The sequence below is a fragment of the Camellia sinensis genome, chromosome 6 (assembly GCF_055761805.1).
Source record: "Camellia sinensis isolate YWXY chromosome 6, ASM5576180v1, whole genome shotgun sequence".
In the NCBI taxonomy this organism is placed as follows: Eukaryota; Viridiplantae; Streptophyta; class Magnoliopsida; order Ericales; family Theaceae; genus Camellia; species Camellia sinensis.
Window position 1 is genome coordinate 64,674,027 of NC_138966.1, and position 12,905 is coordinate 64,686,931.

Here is a 12,905-nt window from a genome sequence, read left to right on the forward strand (position 1 = left end):
ATGTTTTGTTGATTTTGGGGAATTCTGTATTTTGTTTTGTTTCTAATTAGTGAATTTGGAGCAAAGATAGTACCCCCTAAAAGAATTTTGAAGATGCTGCATGAACTCTTTGATCACCAAGACCAAAATATTCGTGCTTCATCTAAAGGATTGACACTTGAGCTTTGTCGTTGGATTGGAAAACAACCAGTGAAATCAATATTGTTTGAGAAAATGCAGGATACAATGGTATGCTTATTTTAGTTAGCTTTAATATTTGGTTTGTGCATTTACTTCTAGATGTATACATTTTTATGGTTTTGCCCTTTTTTTATTTTAAATCAGAGAATCATACACACAATATTCTCAATTATGTTTGATGTCACATATGAGTGTATTTTTTTCTAATGGATCGAGAATGCTATTTGATATATTGACTCAAAATTTCTAGTAAATCAATATATGTGGGAGTTCTGTAGCCTCAACTCTATTTTAGTGTCCTAGCAAAGATGCCTATTTCTCTCTTTGTTTTTGGTTACTTATTAAATTATATATGTATATACATTGTAGCTCTGTTTTATTTTTTATTTTATTTTTTTTTAACAAACCCTTGTGACATGGTCCTCTCATTAGTTTCATAAATCTTTGTTCATAGTCTACATAATTGGATTGGATGGTGAATAGTTTTGGATTTTCCTTTCAGAATACAAATCTTTTCAATTTTGTTTATTGAATTAGTGAATTTATGAATTTGGGAGGTACTCAGATTGATTGTTTCATAAGAGTCTAAAGAACATCTAGATTCATGTAGTTCACTAAGCTTGCTAATAATGTTTAGGAAGAAGTCTTATTTGGTTTGCTTTTAGTTTCTCTCTCTCTCTTTCTTTTCCTGTGCATATGGCTAATGTGCATTATGTCCATCTTACATTGGTTCGTATTGCAACAGTATGTTGCTGGATGATGTAAGTTTGATTTTTAGTTGAACTTTCTTCTTTTAGTAGCAAAATCAAAACATGAATTATTACTTATCAAATAAAAAATAAAAATAAAAAATATCCAAACATGAATGTCAAGTTTAAAACAATAAATTCGTGTTTCATGTAGCTAATTATGAAAGATTGCAATACATATGCATTTAGGCTCTGATTGCATGAGACATAATAATCTTAGAACTTCAAATTAATGTGATGCACATAGCAGGGCCATAGGGGCTGACAATTACAAGATAACAATCCATAATTCTATTTAGGAAATTTAACTAACTAAGATTTTGAACCACAAAAAAGAAAAGGAAGCCTCCACATCATCGAGGCATAAAGACTGAAGCAACATTGTTAAACTCTAGCATTTATCTTAGCACCGGACTCCCGGTTTGAAAACTAAGTCCAAAAACGCACTTTTCCATACTTAAGCTTGAAAATAGGCCATCGGAGGCCAAAATCGTGTAACAGCCACGAGACGGCCTAGGAAACACCTCAAACACCTCGGGAGGGACCAAAGTGAGTAGTGGAAACTTATGGAAGTAGCACGAGACTCTCGGTTTGAAAACTAAGTCCAAAAATGCACTTTTCCACACTTAAGCTTGAAAATAGGCCATTAGAGCCCAAAATCATTAAACAACCACGAGACGGCCAGGGAAACACCTCAAACACCTCAGGAGGGACCAATGTAAGTTATGGAAACTTACAGAACTAGCACGGGACTCCCGGATTGAAAACTAAGTCGAAAAATGCACTTTTTCACACTTAAGCTTGAAAATAGGCCATCGGAGGCCAAATTTGTGCAACAACCACGAGATGGCCCGGGGAACACCTCAAACACCTTAGGAGGGACCAATGTGAGTTGTGAAAACTTACGGAACTAGCACGAGACTCCCAGTTTGAAAACTAAGTCGAAAAATGCATTTTTTCAAACTTTAGCGTGAAAATAGGCCATCGGAGGCCAAAATCGTGCAACAGCCATGAGACGGCCCGAGGATAACCTCAAACACCTCGGGAGGGACCAATGTCAGTTGTGAAAAATTACGAAACTAGCACGGGACTCCCGGTTTGAAAACTAAGTCGAAAAATGTACTTTTTCACACTTAAGCTTGAAAATAGGTCATCGGAGGCCAAAATCGTGCAACAGCCATGAAACGGCCCGGGGAACATCTCAAACACCTCGGGAGGGACCAATGTGAGTTATGGAAGCTTACGAAACTAGCACGAGACTCCCGGTTTGAAAACTAAGTTCAAAAATGCACTTTTTTACACTTAAGCTTAAAAATAGGCCACCGGAGGCCATAATCGTGCAACAGCCACAAGACGGCCCGGGGAACACCTGAAACACCTCGGAAGGGGCCAATGTGAGTCGTGAAAACTTACAGAACTAGCATGGGACTCCCGGTTTGAAAACTAAGTCCAAAAATGCACTTTTTCACACTTAAGCTTGAAAATAGGCCACCGGAGGCCAAAATTGTGCAATAGCCATAAGACGGCCCAGCGAACACCTCAAACACCTCGGGAGGGACCAATGTGAGTTATGGAAACTTACGAAACTAGCACGGGACTCCCGGTTTGAAAACCAAGTCCAAAATTGCACTTTTTCACACTTAAGCTTGCAAATAGGCCACCGGAGGCCAAAATCGTGCAACAACCACGAGACAGCTCGGGGAACACCTCAAACACCTCGAGATAGACCAATGTGAGTTGTGAAAACTTATGGAACTAGCATGGGACTCCCGGTTTGAAAACTAAGTCAAAAAATGCACTTTTTCACACTTAAGCTTGAAAATAGGCCATTGGAGGCCAAAATCGTGCAACAGCCATGAGACGGCCTGGGGAATAGCTCAAACACCTTGGGAGGGACCAATGTGAGTTATGGAAACTTACGGAACTAGCACGGGACTCCTGGTTTGAAAACTAGTCCAAAATTACATTTTTTCACACTTAAGCTTAAAAATAGGCCATCGGAGGCCAAAATCGTGCAACAGCCATGAGACGGCCCGAGGAACACCTCAACCACCTCGGGAGGGATCAATGTGAGTTGTGGAAACTTACAAAACTAGAACGGGACTCCTGGTTTGAAAACTAAGTCCAAAAATGTACTTTTTCACACTTAAGCTTGAAAATAGGCCACCGGAGGCCAAAATCGTGCAACAGCCACGAGACAGCCTGGGGAACACCTCAAACACCTCAGGAGGGACCAATGTGAGTGTTGGAAACTTACGGAACTAGCACGGGACTCCCTGTTTGTAAACTAAGTTAAAAAATACACTTTTTCACACTTAAGCTTGAAAATAGGCCATCGGAGGCCAAAATCGTGCAACAGCCATGAAATGGCCCAGGGAATACCTCAAACACCTTGGGAGGGACCAATGTGAGTTGTGAAAACTTACGGAACTAGCACGGGACTCTTGGTTTGAAAACTAACTCCAAAATACACTTTTTCACACTTAAGCTTGAAATAAGGCCATCGGAGGCCAAAATCGTGCAACAGCCACAAGACGGCCTGAGAAACACCTCAAACACCTTGGAAGGGACCAATATGAGTTGTGGAAACTTACAGAATTAGCACGGGACTCCCGGTTTGAAAACGAAGTCCAAAATTGCACTTTTTCACACTTAAGCTTAAAAATAGACCTTCGAGGACCAAAATCGTGCAACGGCCATGGTACGGCCTGGGGAACACCTCAAACACGTCGGGAGGGACCAATGTAAGTTGTGGAAACTTACGGAACTTGCACTGGACTCCCGATTTGAAAACTAATTCAAAAAATGCATGTTAAATTGTATATTTTATGGATAAGATAATAATTGTCTAACTTGCATTTTTTTTTTTGTGTGTGTTTCATTATTTTCAGATTCGAGATTTGATATGGACATGTTTGGTAATTTGGAGGACAGAAGGTAGCTCATTTTGTGTTTTTGTTCATATTACCTTACATGTATTTTGGTTGCATTGTAAATTTTATATTTTTGTTGGTATTACAGGGCATGTTAGGTAATCTGCCCTTGATATTTTATTTTTGTCAATATTAGTAGATATGTTTTTTGTTGGATATTAGGAGATATGTTTGGTAATCCGCATGCGGTTGATATTATATTTTTGTGGATATTAGTAGACGTTTTTTGTGGATATTAGGAGACATGTTTATAATCCGCATGCAGTTCATATTGTATTTTTGTGGATAGTGCTAAAATTCGATTGTGATGTTTATGAAAATGAACAGATTTTTGTATTGGTTTGTAATAGATATTTTATTGAACAGGTTATTGAAATGCGCAGGGAATTGTTACTAAAAAGAAAAAATTTCGGAAGAAAATAGTACCTCCATTTTCAAATTTTTTAATTTTTATTAGTGACGAAATAAAAAATGTCGCTATTAGTTTTCAAAAAACATGACGAATAATTTTGTCACTAATGATATAGTACCAAACAAATAATTTCGTCACATTTGCTGAATATTTCGTTGCTAAATTGAAATATTTGATGACAAAATGTTTTTTGTCATTAAAGAATTTTCTTTTCTGCTCATTTTAGTGACGAATTTTTTTGTCACCTTAATCCATATCATTGGTGAGGAAAACTTTCGTCACTCAAATCTATTTGGGGACGAAATATTTCGTCGCAAAAAACAATTAAAATAAAATATTATTTAGTTTTGGTGACGAAATTGATGTTATAGAGGTCGAAAAATTCAACATTCGGAGACGAAACATTTCGTCGCCAAAAATAAAAAATAGGCGACGAAATTGTTTTTCGTCACCAGGTACTTTCAACGACGACGTATAGGCCACGAACGTGGTGACAAATTTTTTTCGTCGCAGATCACTTTAGTGACGAAAATTTGATGTTTGGAGACAAAATCAGTCTGTCACCAAAGGCCTTTTTTGTTGTACTGCTAACTTTCTCTATCGTTCTCCATCCTTCTCTCTTTTGTTCTACGAACTAATTAGCTTAGGCCACTAATTGTTTCATTAGCTGAAGTGGTCATGTTTAACTCAAACTGATCATGCTTAGCCTCTAAGAAATAGAATTTGTTGAGCAATTGTAGCTTAACGAAATTAGTTTTAGTTGAACACCTCATTTAAGGTTTTCTAATTCACCCAAGTGTTCAATTCTCAAAACCAAAAGGATTAATTTGAATTTCCCTTGATTTTATTCCCATTTTTAGGGTGAATATGTCCTAAAATAAAGCAAGAAAATTTACAAGTTTCCAAGGGGCATGCCCCAGGACCTACCAAATCTATACAAAAGATCAACCTAGCACATAAACTACTGCAATCCAACTAAACAAAACTGATGAGGTGATGGAGCCAAAACCACCTGTTCAAAATCCTTATAAAGCTTGGCAATAGGGAAAATGAACCGGCGCAGAACCCCATACATCAGCACCCTGACAAGTGATAGAATTATACCATAGGATACTCTCCAAATACACCACCCAAAACAGCAAGCATCTAGGCATAGGCAAAGCATCACACACATCACTAGCCTTGTCTTGCCTTCAAAATAAACTAGTATAAAATGCAGCAGAAACCAAAAGATTTGGCAGCAGCCCCAGGTTATCCCCGCAAAATAGTGATACTTCTGCACATAGCCCATAGGGACAGGCATACAAACAACTATGAATAACCATATATTAACTATACACAACCCAAAAAAGAAGTATCTTATAATAGGATTAAAATATAAAGACAACGGATTTTCCACTTGAAGTTTCCCCCATTCCATAATAGCCTGCACCTTCTTTCCATCCATTTTGACATGGCCTTGACAAATGATATGCCCAAGAAACTTAATTTCTTGTTGAGCAAATTCGCACTTTTCCTTCTTTACATAGAGTTTATTTTCTCGCAGTCAGGAGAATACCTTTCTGAGATAGGTCAAATGGTCTTGTAGTGTTTCACTATAAATTACAATGTCATCTAAGTAAACAACTACAAATTGATCAACATAATCATTAAAAACATCATTCATTAAATTACAGAATGTTGCAGGCGCATTAGTAAGGCCAAAAGGCATAACTAAAAATTGAAAAGAACCGTATCTAGTTACACAAGTGGTCTTTGCCTCGTCCCCTTCTGCAACCCGAACTTGCCAATAACTCGAGCGAAGGTCTAACTTTGTGAAGAAAGTGGCCTTGCTAAGATGGTTGAACATATCAGCCACCAAAGGGATAGGGTACTTATTTCTGATAGTCACCTTATTTAGGGCTCGATAATCCACGCACATCCGCAATGATTTGTTTCTTTTGGAATAACACTGGGGCACCGTATGGGGCTTTGGAGGGCTGGACTAACCGGCTTCTAATAACTCCGACAATTGCTTTATCAATTCAGCAAGTTCCAACAGCGACATTCAGTAGGGTGCCTTGGTAGGAGGCTTCACTCCAGGCACCAATTCAATTTTATGATCAGTGGCACGCCGAGGAGGGAGAGATTTAGGCAACTCTGGAGGCATTACATCAATGAACTCCGCCAAGACATCAGCCATTGCGTCTGGTACTTCCATAGTAAGGCCAGGCTTCATTTCAATCAATGATGCAAGGAATGTTTCCTCACCTTTCCTTAGTCCATTAAGTACTTGCATGGCCAATAACATCTCATCCTTCTTCTTTGCCCCATTTTTCTTGTCTGGTCGAGTAGAGCCCGACACAAAACATGGTTGATTTTCATTTGAAATCAACAACCCACCCAAATATGGCATTAATACCACTTTTGCAACCACAAAGAAGTCATTCCCGAGGATAACATCGGATTCATCTAATGGGACTGCCATCAAATTTAGTTGTCTAGTCCATTCACCCACTGTTACCTTCATGTTCCGAGGCATCCCATGTACCGGTTGGGCTGCAGAATTCACTGTCTTGATTCTACTTGAATGCTAGACAATCTTCAATTTTAGGGACTGCACTATCCTTTTAGACACAAAGTTATTGGTGGCTCTAGTGTCCACCATTGCAAACACTTCGATACCGTCCATCATTACCTTTATGTACATTAAACCGGATAAGGGGGTCTTTTTTACCCGAATTGCATTCAGCAATTGTAAGGGGTTGACTCGAGTAAGGCCATCTGAGTCAGATCCCGCCTTATCAATTTCAGCAACCATCACGTTAAGCTTCTCACGCTTGGGACACTCCTTCGCTCTATGGGGTCCATCACAGATGAAGCACCCTTTGCTAGATTTCCCACCGTTGTTCTGGGAAGTTTCCCCCTTTTGCTTGTATTTGGAACCGTCTTTGCCCTTCTTGAAACCAGCCTTTTCCTCTGCCATCTTCTCTTTCCCTATTTTGCTGGTTCCAAACGTGGGTTCTTTGCTTAACTTGTAGTCAAGAAACCCATCTGCTGCAGCCATGGTAGAGGGCAAATCCTTGACACCAAGTCTCCGAAGTTTCAACTGGGCCCAATTCTGCAACCCAAACATAAAGTTGAAGAGTTTATCTTTCTCTGACATGTTCTTGATGTCAAGCATCAAAGAACTGAATTCTTTCACATAGTCCCTCACCGATTTGGAATGCTTCAATCTTTTCAAGGCGTCTCTTGCAACCCAAGATGTGTTGCAAGAAAGGAATTGTTCCTTCATTTCCTTCTTAAGAGTCTCCCATGTTGAGATCTCTGGTCGAGCATCATCCCCAACACGTGTACGCCACTAAAGTTTAGCATCACCGGTAAGGTACATGCTTGTGATTATAACCTTCTCTCTTTCTGGCACATCAGCAGCCTTGAAGTACTGCTCCATCTCCCATAGAAAATTTTCAAGTTCCTTGGTACTCCGATTTCCACCGAAAGCTTTAGGGTCTGGAACTTTGATTTTCGAAGGAGTCTTGTCAGAATTTGTATGCCCATAGACAGCCTTCTTTAGAAGGGTTAGTTCATCCATGATTTCCTGAAACTTGTCCTTCCAAGAATCCAAAATGACAAGCATATCTGTCAGCATGTCTTTGAACGATCTACTGTCGAGGTCTCAAGGGCAAGAAACCCTGAGGCCATAGTATCCAATCGATCCGTCAGCAAGCGGCCTTCATCAGCAGGGTCACCCAAGAGATTTTCCAACTGCGTTACTCTTTCTTTCAAGGCATCCATGCTAGAAACCATTAGAGCATAACCGTGCTCTGATACTAATTGTTACAGGGTTAATTTTCGTTTCAAATTTCCAGCCTGTAATGGCACTAAGTTGCAGCACTTAGGCCTTGTTTGGGAAGTAATAGTTTTAGTCCAAAAGTCAAAAAATTTGCTAAAAAAACCAAAAAGCCTATAACGTATACTAAAAAGTCAAAGATTTTTTTTCTCTCTATTTTTTGCACATCTTTTCGTAAAAAACTAAAAAGTCATTCCAAACATACAATTTATTTTATTTCATATTTTAGTCAAAAAGTCAAAAAGTTACTAAAATAATCTGTTCCCAAATGAGGCATTAGTCTCAGCCAATTATCAATACATCCACACACAAAGTGTTATAACAAGTAAGAGAGTAGGCAACAAGAGATTACAGGAAAATTCTCAATTTTTATTAATTGCACCAACAATACAAAGGAGTGCCTATTGTAACTCTTACAAACACTTAGTAATTTTCGAGTTCCATGGCTTTGCCTTAAATAGGTTTACAATCAGTTACAAACTTACAACCAGCATTACAAGGAAAGCATACCAAGTGGCATGGCAGTTGACACCCCCAACTGCCTAGGGACTTAGGAACATTTCTAGGACTAACTGCTATTAACTGTTGTTATCTTTTAGCCTTGGTTCCTGATGTCCAGGCTTGCCTTGTCTTTGCCCAACACGGGTAACTGCTGCCAACAGACAAGCATAACTGTTGTTAACTGCCATGTTGTTTGCGTTATCATGTCAACCATGAATTTGGTTGTCTTGGCCCCCAGACCAAATTTTGCTTACTGATTGCTTTGAACTTCCAAGTATGATGCAGCCTACATTTGGGCCATGTTAATGCCTTGCATTTGCGCAACTGCTACCCATACTTTGGCCAAGGGTTGTGTGCTGTCGCCTCAGCACTTTGCCAACTTTTCACCTTGTTGTTTTGGCATGCCACCATCATGCCATGGCCTTGGTTGGACATTGGCGCAAGGTGTTGCCAATGCCTAGCTTGCAGCCTTCAAGTAAAAGGTGCTAACACTTAGCCTCTAAGAAAAAGAATTTAATGAGTAATTGTAACTCAACGATATTAGCTACACTTACGATTTTCTAAATTAGTTAAGTGTTCGATTCTCAAGTCCAAAAGGGTGAATTTGAATTCCCTTTGATTTTCTTCATATTTTTCTTTCTTTTCTCTAACTTTTTCTTCTAGCCCTAAGGAAAAAAGTTTCCACCTAACTTTCTCCGTCCTTCTCCATCCATCTCTCTTTTGTTCTAGGAATTAATTAGCTTATGTCACGAAATGTTTCGTTACCTTAAGGGACCATTTTTAGCAAAAACCTAATCTAGCTTAGATTCTAACAAAGAGAATTTACTGAGTAATTGTAGTTTAACGATATTAGTTTAACTTAAGCACCTCATTTAAGGTTTTCTAAATCATCTATGTCTTTAATTTCCAAGTCCAAAACGATAAATTTGAATTCTTTTCGATTTTCCTCATATTACTCTTTCTTTTCTCTAACTTTCTCTTCTCGTTCTCCAGAAGAAAGTTTATGTCCAACTTTCTCCATCCTTCTACATCCTTCTCTTTTTTGTTCTAGGAACTAATTAGCTTAGGTCACCAGTTGTTTCGTTAGCTTAAGCGGCCAATTTTAACAAAAAAAAAAAATAATGCTTAGCCTCTAAGAAAGAGAACTCACTGAGAATTCTCTAGCTTAACAATATTAGTTTAATTTAAGAACCTCATTTAAGGTTTTCTAAATCACCTAAGTGTTCAATTCTCAAGTCCAAAAGCATGAAATTGAATTTCCTTTGATTTTCTTCTTATTTCTCTTTATTTTCCCTAACTTTCTCTTCTAGCTCTCCAGAAGAAAGTTTCTCTCTAACTTTCTCCCTCCTTTTGCATCATTCTCTCTTTTGTTGTAGGAAGTAATTAGCTTAGGCCACTAATTGTTTCGTTAGCTTAAGTGGCCAAGTTTAACTCAAACTAATCTTGCTTAGTTTCGAAGAAAGAGAATTTTTAGAGTAATTGTAGCTTGATGATATTAGTTTAACTTAAACACCTCATTTAATGTTTTATAAATCACCTAAGTGTTCAATTCTCAAGTCCAAAAGGATGAATTTGAATTTCCTTTATTTTCTTCCTATTTCCCTGTTTTTTCTCTAACATTCTCTTCTAGCTCTCCAGAAGAATATTTCTCTCTAACTTTCTTCGTCCTACTCTATCCTTCTATTTTTTGTTCTAGGGACTAATTAGCTTAGGCCTCTAATTGTTTTGTTAGCTTAGGTGGCCAAGTTTAACTCAAACAAATCTTACTTAGCCTCTAAGAAAGAGAATTTACCAAGTAATTATAGTGTAACGATATTAGTTTAACTTAAACACCTCATTTAAGGTTTTATAAATCACCTAAGTGTTCATTACTCAAGTCCAAAAGTGTCACGACCCATACCCACCCCTAAAACTTTAGGCCATGACCGGCCCGCACTTAGGCCTCAGAAACAAAATTTCAAAATAGCTAGTCAAATACAGGGCCTTAAGTGGAAGTAGATACCAAAATTAAGAATAGTAAAGATGTCCATTCAGTTTGTGCATACATGCCAGGATCATTAAACAACATATTCAGATGGTTTATATACATAGTTCGTATATACAAGTATAAAACATGTACGCTAGTAACCAAAAACATTACATGTCCATACGTGCCTACGCAATAAGTTTCAAAAGACTTAACAAATGTGGAGGCAATTCCAAAAGACAAAAGGCTCCACTTTGGAGGCTTAAGAAAATTGGTCCGTCGAAAGGTTCGTAAAGCTGACCTAGGGCTAGCCTCCAAGCTAATCACCTACATAAACATAAATAAAAATTAAGTGAGCAAGGCTCAGTGAATAATAATAATGTAAGGAGGTTCGTGTGAATAAGCATATATCTTGGAGAATATTTATCTAACGTAAACATGTTCCCATAATCATATTCCAAAACGGCCTTAGGCCCACATAAGACGGAACGGCCTAGGGCCCAACGTGATGTACAATGGCCTTGGGTCCAACATAATACATAACGGTCTCAGGCCCAACATAATACATAACGGCCTTGGGCCCAACATATCAACAGTTGTTCTGGACTTTATAGGGTAGACGGAACATTGGCATGTCTCCATCTCTCTTAGCCTTAGAGCCATCGTATATAATAGAAACAGAACGACCTCAAGTCCATTTCATATGCCATTGCTCATACGTATACCATTGCTCAATCATTTGCATTCACTTATAATTTATTTAACATGTGCCACTCATAATAAAAAATACATGAATCATAGCACCATTTATCCCAAATATGTCATTCACATTCATAATACATAAACCATAGCATAATTTATCTCGAACATGCCAAGCACAATCAAGGTACATAATTCATAAACAAAAATACAGAAACAAATATATCGTTACAATATTATTACTAACAGTGGTTTAGTTGAGCAACGGTCGCTTCCTGTAAGTGACCTGCACATAGCACACACACAAATGGATAATCAACACATTCTTTTCTTAGCTTTTATTATTTAATCATTCATCTGTTTGTTCACTTCCTATTCATCCTAAAGTATTTTAGAGGGATCAAATAGACACATTAACAATTTCAGAGGGTCAGTAAGAGCAAAAGAAGTTGACAAAATTTTTCCCCAATTCCCGCACGTGCGGAAGTCCCTCACCGCACGTGCCTTTATTTTAGAAAGCCGAAGTTACTTTCCCTGTTTGCCGCATGTGCGGCTGTGAGCCCCGCACGTGCGATCATGCATCTCACATGTGCGACCATGAGCTCCGCACATGCGGTTTTGGGCTCTGTTTGAGCAGTCCAAAAATTCAACAATTCCAAGCTTTCCAAAGGCATTTCAAGGCTCTACTTCAAGCAATCTCTCTTCAAAAACATAACATATGATCATAATAAGAGTGAAATTCAAGCTAAAGTAGATCAAAACTTCTTTTAATTTGACATATAGAATTTGATCTCCATGATTCCTTCATATCTTCCATTTTTCCATGTTAGATACATATATTTCCATGTTAGATACATACACACACATACACACATATATATATATATATATATATATTTATATACTTACATGAGTATAAACATGCAAAGATTCAAGATTACATCACAATTTCTCACAATCTAACCCACATCAAACTAACAATAAAGGAATTAACTCTTAACTCAAAGAAATGTAAGTAATATATAATGATTTCATGAAAGGTGCTCAATCAAAATCTTAATCCATAAACCCTAACTTGTTTAAGGGTAAAAGGTTCATCACAGGGCTTGATTCCAAGCAATTGAAGAAAGATTAAGAGGATTCTAGTGGATTTATACTTACCTTGAGCTATATTCCTTGAATCCCCTTTCAATTTCTTAGATTCTCAAGCTTCAAGTTGACCTCTTTCCTTCTTCTCTCTTTTCTCTTCTCCTATCACTATCTAGGAGATATTTGTTTGGTGTTTGGTTGAGTGTAAGGAACATATAAGGCTCAAAGATATATATATATATATACACACATATAAGGCTCACAGAAACAATACTCACAACCAGCGAAACTGATCACCTACGACATCACCACCCGCGAAGCACAACCCCAGTTGATACATGAACACACATGAACGAACCATAACTGAAAAATAAATCTAATAACCCAATTAGCTTTGACGCTACCAGGTTAACACCACAAAAACCAAACTACTGAATCTCAAAAACAATTACAATTTATTGAACTAACATGGAAATTAAACAAATCTCTCACTTTCTCATTCAATCTCTCACCATCTCATTCAATCTCTCAGTTTATGGAATTAACA

General features: G+C 37.9%; 1 long non-coding RNA gene across 1 annotated transcript; it reads left to right on the forward strand.

Annotated features, from left to right (window-relative positions):
- Positions 1–900: 900 nt before the first annotated feature.
- Positions 901–4,198, forward strand: LOC145792288 (uncharacterized). The gene is made up of 2 exons (XR_014331676.1): positions 901–941; positions 3,821–4,198. It is a non-coding gene; the product is annotated as an uncharacterized LOC145792288 (long non-coding RNA).
- The last annotated feature ends 8,707 nt before the right edge of the window (positions 4,199–12,905 follow it).